The 13,004-nt window shown below is 41.8% G+C and overlaps 1 protein-coding gene across 1 annotated transcript in view; it reads right to left on the bottom strand.

The window, feature by feature from the left end:
• The window catches only part of DHRSX (dehydrogenase/reductase X-linked), a 308,329-nt gene that overhangs the window by 170,241 nt on the left and 125,084 nt on the right, over window positions 1-13,004 (bottom strand). The gene's annotated exons all lie outside the window — the stretch shown is intronic.

Raw genomic sequence — 13,004 nt, 5'->3', positions numbered from 1 at the left:
TGCGAGTAGGCGGGCGTCTAGCCAACGCCGAACTACAGTCAGACTTCAAACCCCCTATCATCCTTCCAGCTAGTCACCATGTCACACACCTGTTGGTCCAATATCACCACGACACCGTCCAGCATCAAGGCAGACATTTTACGGAAGGCGCTATCAGGGCGGCAGGATTCTGGGTCGTGGGCGCCAAAAGATGCATTGCCACCATCCTGCACAAATGTCTACGTTGCCGTAAGCAAAGAGGGGTGCCACAACACCAATTGATGGCCGACCTACCGGCCGAGCGACTGATACCTGCCCCACCTTTCACCAACATGGGTTTAGACGTATTCGGACCTTGGGTCGTATCGGCTCGTCGAACCAGAGGCGGACACGCCAACAACAAACGTTGGGCTGTACTCTTCACATGTCTCAGCATCAGGGCGGTCCACATAGAAGTCATTGAAGCCATGGATTCTTCTTCTTTCATTAATGCTCTAAGGAGATTCCAAGCTCACAGAGGCCCAGTCAAAGTGTTTAGGTCCGATCGCGGCACTAATTTTGTAGGGGCCTGCAAAGAATTGCAAATCGATGAAGGCATTCATCCCGACTCACACATTTGCAGATACCTACTAGCCCACAATTGCGTCTGGGCCTTCAATCCCCCCCATGCATCCCACATGGGAGGTGCGTGGGAACGCATGATCGGTATCGCCCGCAAAATCCTAGACTCTATGTTGACTGAGACACCAAAACTTACACACGAAGTTCTCACTACTCTAATGGCGGAAGTTGCAGCCATCATCAATGCTCGACCGTTGGTTCCAGTATCTTCGGACGCTGAGAATCCCACCATACTCACCCCAGCTACCTTATTAACTCAAAAGACAGGTGATTGGCCTCCACCAGCAGGAAATTTCACCATCAAAGACTCGTATGCCCAACAATGGAAACAAGTTCAGCTATTGGCCAACACCTTCTGGAAGCGATGGAGGCATGAGTATTTATCTACCCTCCAGGAACGGCGTAAGTGGAAATCCAAAGAACCCAACCTACAAGAAGGCGATCTGGTCTTGCTAAAAGACAAGGATGTCCAGAGAAATCATTGGCCCATGGGACTTGTGCAGCGGGCCGCACCGAGCTCTGATGGTCTCGTTCGCCAAATTGAGGTTCAGATAGTGAAGACACATGAGAACGATAGAGACCCCGCATCTCTCGCCAAAAAGCTCTACACCCGACCAATAACCGACCTAGTTCTTCTACTAAAGAAGACCGACTTGGAAAATTGAACCTCGGAGTCCCAGATGTTCCTGATCCTGCAATTCCAGCCGTTCCTGAGTATCCAGCTGTTCCTGTGTTTCCAGGTCCAGCTGTTCCTGAGTATCCACACGTTCCTGAGCATCCAGATGTTCCTGTACCACCAGATCCAGCCGTTCCTGTGTTTCCGGACCCAGCTGTTCTTCTTTTTCCAGGTTCTTCAGTTCCTGAGTATCCTGTGAATCCAGTTCCCTTTGTTCCTGAGAAGCTTTGGGTTCCAGTTTTTCTGTTCCAGATTTGGTTCCAGTTTCCTTTACAGGAAGACGACCTTGTCTCACTTAGAGACAAGAACGCATACCAGAACTTTTGGCCCAAAGGTCTTGCACACCGGGCCCACCCAGCTGATGAACTACTTTGCCAAGCTAACTTTCAGATCGTGAAGCGTGAGTCAGGTCGTGACTCAAAGACACTTGTGCCAGGCTGATCTCCGATTTGGCACCGTAGCTGATGAAGACTGAACCAGAAGATGAAACCTCAAATGATGTATTGTGTTTATGCATTGTCTGATGTAACACTTGCTTATTTTTTGCATATTTGTGCATGCTTTATATTTACCCATAGTTGTGCATGTTTTGATACCAAGTTTTTACCTATGTAGTCACAAGTTAGTCAACATTGAGTACTATATACTTTAATGCTATCTTTTTTTTTCTTCTTTCATAATCAGTTAGTAAGTAGTGGAAATATTAATTTCCAAGCGGGGAGTGTTCTGGATCATAGATCCATTTCTCTTGTATATCTCTATGTATCTTGTATAACTCTATGTATACCTATGTAACAGGGCAAGGGGAGGGAGCAAGGGTCAGGGGGCAGAGCTTCAAAGGCATCCCTGGACATTAGCCTGAGGGCAGGGCTTTGTTCTCTGACCACCGCATGCAGCCACACGGCTGCAGACTTCACGATTACCCCACCATGTGACGCTTGGGAGAAGAGGGAAAATCTAATATCAATTTACCTGTGGAACAACCAGATTGCTACTACCTATTCTTGGATGTACCTCTGCAAACTGTAAGTCTTTGTCTAGGATCCCCAGAATAAAAGCAATAAAGCCGTTTGTTCTTCTGAGTTATCTATCTGTTAAAGACTGGAATAAAGCTATTTTCTTGTCTAGAAACAGAATACCCACCCAGTAGGCCACACCCACCTGGCACCTGACGATAAATAAATGGGGTTTCAGTTGCAGTTTGGGCACTCAGTCTCTAAAAGGTTCGCCACCACTGTCCTATATGTTCTGTGTCATGATGTCCTGATATCTCCCCAAAGACTCCCACTCTGATGATGTTCAGGAACAATTAATGTCCTGGATATTCTCAAATTTGGATTGTGAAAAAAGTTCAGCTCATGTTAGATAGGGTTTTTTTATTTATATGTTTCTACTCATGATGCCTTTGTTTTTTTAACCGGGAGTTAGGCCCTAAAAATTGTATAAACAAACATCAAATAAAATTTAATTTGTAAAACTTGAATCTCATACAGCCATTGATGATATACAGAGAGTACTTGAATTATGATGGTAACTGGGACTGGAATTTCCATCATCAAGTAAACTGGTCATAAAGCTTGATGTCACATGACTATATTGTTTAGTGATAGCAATTCCAGCAATTCCCATTGTGGTCATTTCACCTGTTGCTAGCTCAGGACCCACCCCAATTCAAGCCATTCCAGGCTTAATTTCATTCAGACTGAAGTCTTGGTTCTTCAGTCCCTCACGGTAAGAGACTGCCTCCCTTCATTAACTATTTCTTCCATCTCTGCCCTTTGGCAGCTCTGCACGTTCCCTTGCAGAGCAGCGAGCAGCCTCAGAATGCATGGCTATTTGGCTGCTTGCCATACTTTGGCTCAGGGCTTCTTGGTATGCTGTGGCTTTGGGGTGAAAGAAGCCCCTAAGCCAGTGGCCCCCAACCTTTTGGGCACCAGAGACCAATTCCATGGCAAGAGGTTTTTCCGTGGACTGGAGGGGATGTGGTTTTGTGTCCTCCCTGCATCCCGCAGATGGGGATTCGTTTGTTTGCACGGACCAGTTTCTGGCATGCCATGGACCAGTGCTGGTCCACGGACCGGGGGTTGGGGACCCCTGCTTAAGCAACAGCACAAAGTCGCAGCCACCCTGAGAACTCATCCCAGTAGCATGGCACAAAATAGCATTTAGGTGTGAAATTACAGCTACCTAAAACTAGTCCCAGTTCCCTTGCTACCCTGTGCTCTGAGGACTCTGCTGCCCTTGGGAAGAAAGCCTCATGCAATCAGCAGCTTCCTGCAAAAAGACAGACCAGGCATGCCTGGTCAGCAGGAAAAGCAAAAGTCATCTATGTAGCAGGAGGACCGAAATACTATAGATGGGGAGTATATGGGTAGATGGGGGAGTTGAAACACCCCTGACATTGTAAGTGTGGGTAGGCTGCCAAGCACCCAAATTTTGATCATGTAGGGGCATTGCAGTTTGGGGATCAATCTTAAGTCCCTTTGTTCAGCATCTCTATAACTTCGACTAGGATAAGATGAGTCTTCAGAATGCTCAATAAATCTATTATAAAAAGAGACGAAGGTAGAAAAGCATGGAAAATGCAATCATTTGGGATCCATTTTAATTAATGATTGCATTGCTTAGTAATAAACATTTTGGTCCAAATTGGGATTGTAAATCAAGGACAATCCTATATTATTTAAAATAACATTCTTAATATTTAGCAAACAGCATGTTGTTTGGGTTCATGTATTTAAAAAAACAATGAATAATAATCATAAACAATATATTAATTAATTGCTCAGTAGTCTTCTTCTTACTAGTATTCAATGTTACATATCACATTCCTTTCTCTCTAACTCATTTTTCTAGCCATTGATAAAAATTATCCCATGTTCTAAAATACACTGAATCTTCTTTCTCTTTTATCTTTAAAGTTAATCTATCCATTTCTGCACACTCTAAAATTTTCTTAATTATTTCTTCGGTTGATAAATTTTCATTTTTCCAATATTGAGCAAATACAATTCTTGCTGCAGTTAGTACATGTAAAATTAAATATATACAGACTTTCTCATAATTTGCTCCTATTATTCCTAACAAAAATAATTCTGGCTTAAAATCTATTTGTTTTTTAGTCATTTTCTTCAACCATAAGTGTATTTTTGACAAGAATCTTTTAGCTTTAGGGCATGTCCACCAGATATGGTAATAAGTACCTGGCTTTTGTTTGCATTTCCAACACTTGTTTGAAGTATTTTTAAATATTTTTGCTAATCTCACTGGTGTTAAATGCCATCTATAAAACATTTTATATAAGTTTTCTTTATATGCCACTGCTTTCGTTAATTTAGCATTTCTTTTCCATAACGTTTGCCAGGTTTCTAATTCTATATTATATCCAAAGTTCTTTGCCCACGTTATCATTGTTTCCTTTACTTGTTCTTCCTCCATCTTTAAGCTTAACAAATATTTATAAAGTTTCTTAATCAGTTTTTCATCTGTTTTTAGCAATATCTGGTCAAATTCTGTCTGTTCTTTATAAAATCCCATTGTTTTAGCATCTTTTTCATATCACGTTTGGATTTGCAAATATGGCCACAATGATAGATCAATACCTTGTTCTTGTAAATCTTGTCTGTCTTTTAATTTCCCTTCATTGTCCAAGAGGACTACCTATATTATTGATTGGGAGTAAGCTATAGCTTTCTTTGAGAGAAAAACACATGAAAGTTGAGATTCAGCTTATTTGCCCACTTCATCTATAGCAGAGGTCTCCAACTTTTTGATATGGCGACCCAGAAAGGGAGGCAGGCACCACTAAGTGCGTGCATGCAAATGGGCCATGCGCGAGTGCATGCACACACGCAAACGGGGCTGCACGGGCATGAGCGCTGCAAATGGGTGGTGCTAGCGCTGGCAGGATGGTCAGGGCAGTGCTACTGCCAGTGGGATGCTCATGGGCGGGGCGGCGCTAGCGCTGGCAGGATGCTCGTGGCTGTGCTAGTGCCGGTGGGACGCTCGTGGGCAGGGTGGCACTAGCGCTGGCGGGATGCTCAGGGCGGCGCAAGTGCTGGTGGGAAACTTGTGGGCGGGGTGGTGCTAGTGCCAGTGTGATGCTCGGGGCGGCGCTAGCGTGAGTGTGGTGGGTGAGTGCACGCACATGTGTACATGCACTGGTTATCCCTTCACACAGCCCGGTGGTCAACCGGCCATGGCCTGGCAGTGGGCCATAGCCCACAGGTTGGGGACCCCTGACTTATAGTATTATAACATACACCAATCTTGTATTTTTATCCTTTTTATTTTATGCACACATACATACATTTATTTATACTTGGTCAAATCATGTCTCCAAACACATTTAATTTTCTGCCTTCTATTTTTTCCACAACTACCTTATTGTTGGACTGAGAGGTTGTGAGTGGTCTATAGTCCCCCAGATTGCCCTCATGCCTAAGGGAGGCCAAGAATTTAGTTTCCTGATATTTCTTTAAAATTTGAGGGGAGAGAGAAACCATATTTTCCATTCACCCTTTCTAATATAGGTCTCTCCTCTTTTAATAAAACAAGATTTAAACAATTCTGCTACAGGTTGTCCTCAATTTACAACCACAATTGAGCCAAAAATTTCTGTTGCCAAGCAAGACAATTGTTAAGTGAGTTGTGCCCCATTGTATGACCTTTTCCCCCCCACAACTATTAAGTGAATCATGCAGTTGTTAAGCAAACCTGGCTTCCCCCATTGACTTTGCTTGTTGGAAGCCAGCTGGGAAGGTTAAAAATGGTGATCATATAACCAAGGGGCAGTGCAACTGTCGTAAATACATGCTAGTTGCCAAGCCAAGCATCTGAATTTTGATCACATGACCATGGGGATGCTGCAATGATCATAAGTGTGAAAACCAGTCATGTGCCATTTTTTCAGGGCCATTGAAACTTCAAATGGTCACTAAGCAACTGGTTGTAAGTCAATGACTATCTGTAGTAACTCCATTAAAGCAATACATTATAAGAATACTTGCACCAGTTACCATTATGATTTACTGAACCCCCCCCAAAAAAAATTACAGTAGAGTAAATAGTCTGCATACAAAACTTGTTCAGTTATGATTTTATTTCTATGCAGCTCTAGCATTCATCTCTATTGTATTTGTTTCCTGTGTCACTTTGCTACTCTATGATTCATCTCTATTGTTCCTGTAATGCATTTCCTGCTCCTGTTGTATTCTTACTCTCTAAAAAAAGATGGCTTCTGCACAGTGATGGCTTGTATTGTATTTACTTATTCCACATGAAACATGGTGTTAGAAGCATCTGAATCTGTGTTGTCTCTACACATGTGATGCATGCCAGTCTAGCACTTGCGGTCCTGTCCTGAAAGCTGAGCATTTGAAGCAAGAAAATCAACATCATGGCAGCTGCTAACAGCATACCATTGCCTGAGGCAATGATGGAGATTGCAGCAGTAACTGGGACAACTTCAGAACAGAGTTTGAGGATTACTCCCTAGCCACAGGCTTAAATGGCAAGCCGGCAGCAGTGCAAGCAGCAACACTTAGGAGGCTAATGGGCAGCAAATGCCTCCATGTTTACAAGCATAATTTAACCTTTACAAAGGAGCAAAAAAGTGACACTAAAGCCATCCTAGATGCCTTAGAAGTCTTAGAAGTTTTTCAGACTCTAAAAATGTCATATATGACAGATACATATTTTGCAGCTCTAAGCAAGAAGAAGGTGAAGCAATAAACAGTTTTGTCACATGGCTAAGAGAAAAAGCTGTGAGCTGTGAGTATGGCTCTCTAAGAGATGAACTTATTAGTGCTAAAATAGTTCTGTGTATCACGAGTGAAAGCACACACTGCCACCTTTTGAGGGAACATAATTTAAGTTTACAAGCAGCAATTGAGATATATCGTACTCTTGTGGAAAACGAAAGGACTCTTACGAATTCCAGAGGGTTTTAGCAGAGAGATTTATTTGCGCAGGTTCAGAAGCAATGGAGACAAGCAATTCTGAACAAGGAGGGCGGGATCAGACTTCAGTTTTATACTTTCCTTTTCTCAGGAACAAAGGACTACACATTGTAATACACATTGTAATACATTAGGATCGTTTCTCACGGGCATACAATGGAGGGTTTGCTACATACATTCTATCCATGTGCAATGCGCGTTTGGTTAGTCACATATTACTGACACAGAATTTTCCCAGTGATTATGCATTACATTATTATTCTAGTAATTATGCAGACAAATCATTATTCCAGCAATTGTTCATTATTCTACCTTATTATACCACATTATTCCCCCCTTTGGAAGTTTTCTCGCTTAAACTTCCATTATTCATCCTCCAATTCAGGATCTTTAGAGGGCAACAGTTTATATTCCCATAAAGCTAACATTGTTTCATGTTTTGCAGTTAATTGGGCTGTACTTTCTGAGATTCTTCGAATCATTGCTATAACACAAGGGAGTAAGCAGAGAATCAAAATACATCCTAGAATTAACAAGATTGCTATAAGTATGATGGTTTGTAGGCCTGGTAACTTTGGCCACCATCCTGAAAATATGTCTTCCAAATTAAATCCATTCCAGGTTTGTACCGGAACGTGAGCTAATTTGACCATTCTGTCTGTTATGTCTTTCAGCACTTTTCCACTTTCATCTATTTCGATGTAACAGTTTGTTAGGTTGAATTTTCCACATACCCCTCCTTCTTTGGCCAACAGATAATCCAAGGCTAACCTATTTTGCATAATATATGTCCTGGATTACACATTTTCTTTGGCCAATTCAGTTAGTCCTTTCACAGTCTCATTGGTAATTAACTCTACCACCGCTTGTAACCTAATGATTCTGTTGATCATGTAAATAGGGGTACGGTATCCATACATTCCATCCTCAGCCCAAGTAGCCAGGCCATAAACTAGGATGATGCGGCAAGGTGGCCATTCATTTTCTTGCCAAGTGATTCCTGCGCACTGGGTGTATGCACTTGGTTCCCTTTTTTGTCTTACATTGCCAATTTCATCATAGATGTTTTTAATGGTAACAGGAAAAATCCTGGTCGAATTATTCCCAATACACAAGATCCACACCAGTTCTTAGGTAGTTGTCCGTATGCCATTTTCCCGCAAATCCAGTACATTCCATCCGGAGCTAGCCAAGGAAGACTGGTATTTGTGGGGTCTTTTAGATATGGCATTCCAGATACGTTAGTAAGGGCATAATGATCCATAGTAGTGGTTTCGTTGGTTCCAGACCACCATCTACCATTTTCCCAAATCCCTGTGCATAGGAGGTTACCTACTGCTATGCAAGATTCTGTTTTGTTCCTTGAGTAACATACATGTCCTACCAGGTTGGAAGTAAGAGTCCAATCACCATCTTTTCCGCTCATGTAGGTTAAACTACTATTCTCAGACATTTCTAGTACCTTGGTATAATTTAACTCTTGTGCCTCCCATGGCCATTTTTCTCCCATATTTGTTCCACCACACACAAAACAGTTGGACATGGTTAAAGTATGAGCAATATCCTCAGCTAACTTGACAAAGGTATTGGTTACATGTCTAGGTATTTCAGGAATATTTGGTTTCTCCATTTCTTCATAATATGACCAAAATAATGATTTTTGTTCTGATCTTTTGGTTGCAGTTATGATTTTGATTTCTACCTCTGATATTGGATCGTAGCCGTTGGCATCTATTCCTAGCCCAAACATCCAATTTCGTCTTTCCCATCTATTTTGTTCCAGGAACCAACTGCCATTCTTGACTGTGAGAGTCACCAAATTACAGTTATCCCTTCCACAGGAGTCTGCTGTTGTATTATTCTTTTCAAACAAGATGTGTTCCATCTCCTTTGGGTCTTGGGTATGTCACTTAATACATGACCACCACTTACATTTGACCGTGGAGACTGCACACCCATATGGTGGGCACAAATACTTATGGTTTGGGATATAGCTGTGGATTTGATTGATCCCTCTGCAACCATATATTGCGGCCCAATAATTAGCTGCTTTACAAACATCAAAGGTAATGCTAAAACTGGAGTGTGGGTTGGATTTCCATTGAGAGATCCCTAATAGTGCCTGGTCCTTAGAGCTTGTTCTTGTTCTATGTGTTCGGATTTGTAAGGCCCAACTATCAGGATCAGGCTTTGGGTTATAACACTGATCTTGGGCTCCTTTTCTACAAACTTTATATGTAGTTCTATTGTATGTACAGGTGTTAGGGGAGCTATCTTGGTACACTTCTGGTTTCATTGTATAATAAATCAAAGTCTTAGTTATCTGGCTTCCTTGTTCTGTTATCTTGATGCAGTTTTGACAATATTTGTTTCCCTGTGTTTGTGTCCTTTCTTTGTGTGTACTCAATAGTTTTCTATTAGAGGGTTTCTGCAGTATGACCTCTTGTGTAGCCATTGCACTGATTTGTGTAGGAATGTGTGTGTATATTCCCCATATTAAATAACCAACAGGTATTATGATCTGTAGAATCCTCATGTCTTCCACTGTGCGTAGAGAGACAGCTTCCGGAGTGTCTCAGCAAGGTCTGATGTTCACACCGTGTGTTGAGAACCCGTTGCCGGTAGGGTTCGACAGGGTGTATTTCTTGTAAATTTTAACACTAAAGGTTTGTCAGTTTTATCCACCTTGTAAGTTACTGGATCAGCAGGTGCAGCTGTTTTCAATCTGGTCCAATGGATCCAGGACTTTCCTTCCAAGGTTTTCACTGCCAATGGAGAACACATGACAACAGTATACGGTCGTTTCCATCTTGGGCTTAAGGGATCTGATTTCCAATACTTCACCCATACTCTATCTCCTGGTTTGAACCCATGTGTCGCCATGACCACTGGAGGGGTTGTTGTTCCATCATATAATGGCGTACATTTGAAACAGCTAAATTATGAAGCTGTAACTGGTGTAACAATTTCGATTGGTCTATTCCCCCCTTATGAGCCAAGTCCGGCCAGCCCTGAGGTTTAAATAGACAAGGGGGATGGCCAAACATGAGCTCATAAGGGCTAAGTTGCAATTTAGTGTGGGGGGCCAGTCTGATTGCATACAAAACCATAGGCAAAACCTCTGGCCAGTGGAGATGAGTTTCCAAACAAAATTTAGTAATAAGGTTTTTAATTGTACGATTAGCCAGTTCCACTTTTCCCAATGATTGAGGGCGAAAAGCACAATGAAATCTCCACTTAATACCTAATGCCTGGGCTAAAGCCTTGTTAATCTGATGTACGAACTCAGGACCATTATCTGATGAAATCTTAGAAGGGCAACCAAATCTAGGAATAATTTCTTTAAGAAAGATTCTGGCAACCTGTATAGCTTTCTTATTCACAGTAGGAAAGGCCTCAATCCAACCTGAATAGGTTGCAATTATAACTAGCAGGGCTACATATTTCTTACTCCTAGGCATATCAGTAAAGTCAACAATGACATAGTCCATTGGGAAATAAGCGATTGGTTGTTGACCAGGTGGTACTATCGGTCCTTGGCGAGCATTTGTTTGAGCACAAATGGAACATTGAGAACATACTTGGGCTGTTAGCAAAGAAGCAAAGGGAAGATAAAAAAATAGTTCAAGCTGCTGTAATAATGCAGTTTTCCCAAATGATGTTGTTTATGGGCCTGAAAAATAAGTGGGCGGGCAAGTGCAAGAGGAATAGCAATGCGTTCATTGGGAAGGGTGTACCAGCCTTTAATTAGTTCGGCTTGTACATCCTGCTTTAACTTTTGGCTTTCCTCTTTAGTATATGTAGGATCAAGTTTTTCCAAGTAAGTGTCTAAATACATGAACCTGGTGATATCTGACTGTAGGGGGGGGGCTTCTAACGCTGCTCTTTTGGCTTCTTTGTCTGCCTTCCTATTGCCCTGGGTAATAAGGCTTGAGTCTTTTTGATGTCCAGGACAATGGATGATTGCAACTTTAGACGGTAACTGAGCTGCCTTAATAAGTCTTTTTATCAAAGTTGCATATTGGATGGATCTTGCCTGTGGAGTCCAAATATCCCCTTTCTTTGTAGATGGCTGCATGTGCATGAATTGTCAAAAATGCATATTTGCTGTCTGTATATACATTTAAAATCATTCCTGCAGCTATTTCCAATGCTCAGGTTAGAGCATATAATTCTGCAAATTGTGCACTTGCTTGGTTAGGTAATTGTGCTGATTCTACAATTGTAGTTTGAGAAACAATTGCATACCCAGAGTATCTAATGCCTTGATCCATAAAGCTAGATCCTTCAGTGAACCACTGAAAGTCTGGATTCTGCAATGGTTGGTCAGTAAGGTCAGGTTTGCAAGAATATTATAGTTCTATTGTTTGCATGCAGTTATGCACTGGCAAAGTTGAATCTGGTATTGGCATGAGAGTTGCTGGATTGAGAGTAGAACACTGTTGCAATGTAACTTGTGGATTTTCTAACAAAAGAGCTTGTATTTTATGCATTCTTTGATTGCTAATCCATAAATGTCCTTTATTATCAATAAGTGTCTGCAGGGCATGACTAGTACAGACAGCCACCGGAGCAGAAAAGGTTAACTTATTTGCTTCCTGTAGTAACAGCATAACTGCTGCTAAAAATTTTAAACATTGTGGCCACCCTTGTGCTGCCGTATTTAATTGCTTTGACAGATAAGCGACTGGGCGATTCCAAATTCCTTGCTTTTGGGTAAGGACCCCGAGAGCCACATTCTGTCTCACATCGACATAAAGTGAAAATGTCTTAGTTATATCAGGTAGTCCTAGGGCTGGAGCTGTAGTTAGGGCTTGTTGAAATTTTTTCATTGCTTGGATTTGCTCCTGTTGCCACAAAAGATGTTCCATTTCTGGTCCCCTTAAAACTTGGTACAATGGTTTAACTGTGAGAGTGAAATTAGGAATCCAAATCCTACAGAAGCCTTTAATCCCCAGAAAGGCTCTAACTTCCTGTTTTGTTTGGGGGATGGGGATGTGTAACACAGCTTGCTTTCTCTGGGGGCCCAGAGTCCTCTGTCCTTGGGATAGTTCATAGCCTAAATACATTACAGTCTTTTGAACTAGTTGTGCTTTCTTTTTGGACGCTCTGTAGCCACAGTCTTGTAATATTTGGAGCAGTCTTGCTGTGTTTTCAAAACAATCCTCCCTGTTTTGTCCAGTTATCAGAACATCATCCAAATATTGAAGACAACAGTCCTTTTGTCTAACTTCAAAAATGCAAGATCTTGGGCTAAAGCTTGACCAAAATACGTAGGTGAATTTTTAAAGCCTTGTGGTAGCCTAGTCCAGGTATATTGAGTCCTAACTTGTGTCTTAGGATTAGCCCATTCAAATGCAAAAATCTGCTGAAAACTTTCAGCTAAAGGTATGGTAAAAAATGCATCTTTTAAGTCCACAACTGAAAACCATTTAGCAGATGCAGGTATTGTGCTTAAAAGAATATATGGATTAGGAACAGTTGCGTGTAGGGTCAAGGTCAGTCTATTGATGGGGCGTAAATCCTGTGCTGGTCTCCACTGTCCGTCCGGCTTACGAACAGGTAGAACTGCAGTATTCCAGGGTGACTGAATTTTTCTAATGATTTTTGCCATCAAGTATTTTTGGATTAATTCTTGAATGGCCATAGCAGCCTCTGAAGTACAATATCTTTGAGGCACTCTAACAGGATATGCTTGTGGTTTTAGTTCTACCATAACAGGCGTGGCATATTTTGCAAATCCAGGGGGGTTATCCTCTGCCCATAGA

Source organism: Protobothrops mucrosquamatus, unplaced genomic scaffold (assembly GCF_001527695.2).
Source record: "Protobothrops mucrosquamatus isolate PMUCROS unplaced genomic scaffold, P.Mucros_1.0 scaffold_199, whole genome shotgun sequence".
Classification (NCBI taxonomy): Eukaryota; Metazoa; Chordata; class Lepidosauria; order Squamata; family Viperidae; genus Protobothrops; species Protobothrops mucrosquamatus.
Note: the sequence above shows the minus strand (reverse complement) of the source record. Positions and strands in the feature narration are given on the sequence as shown.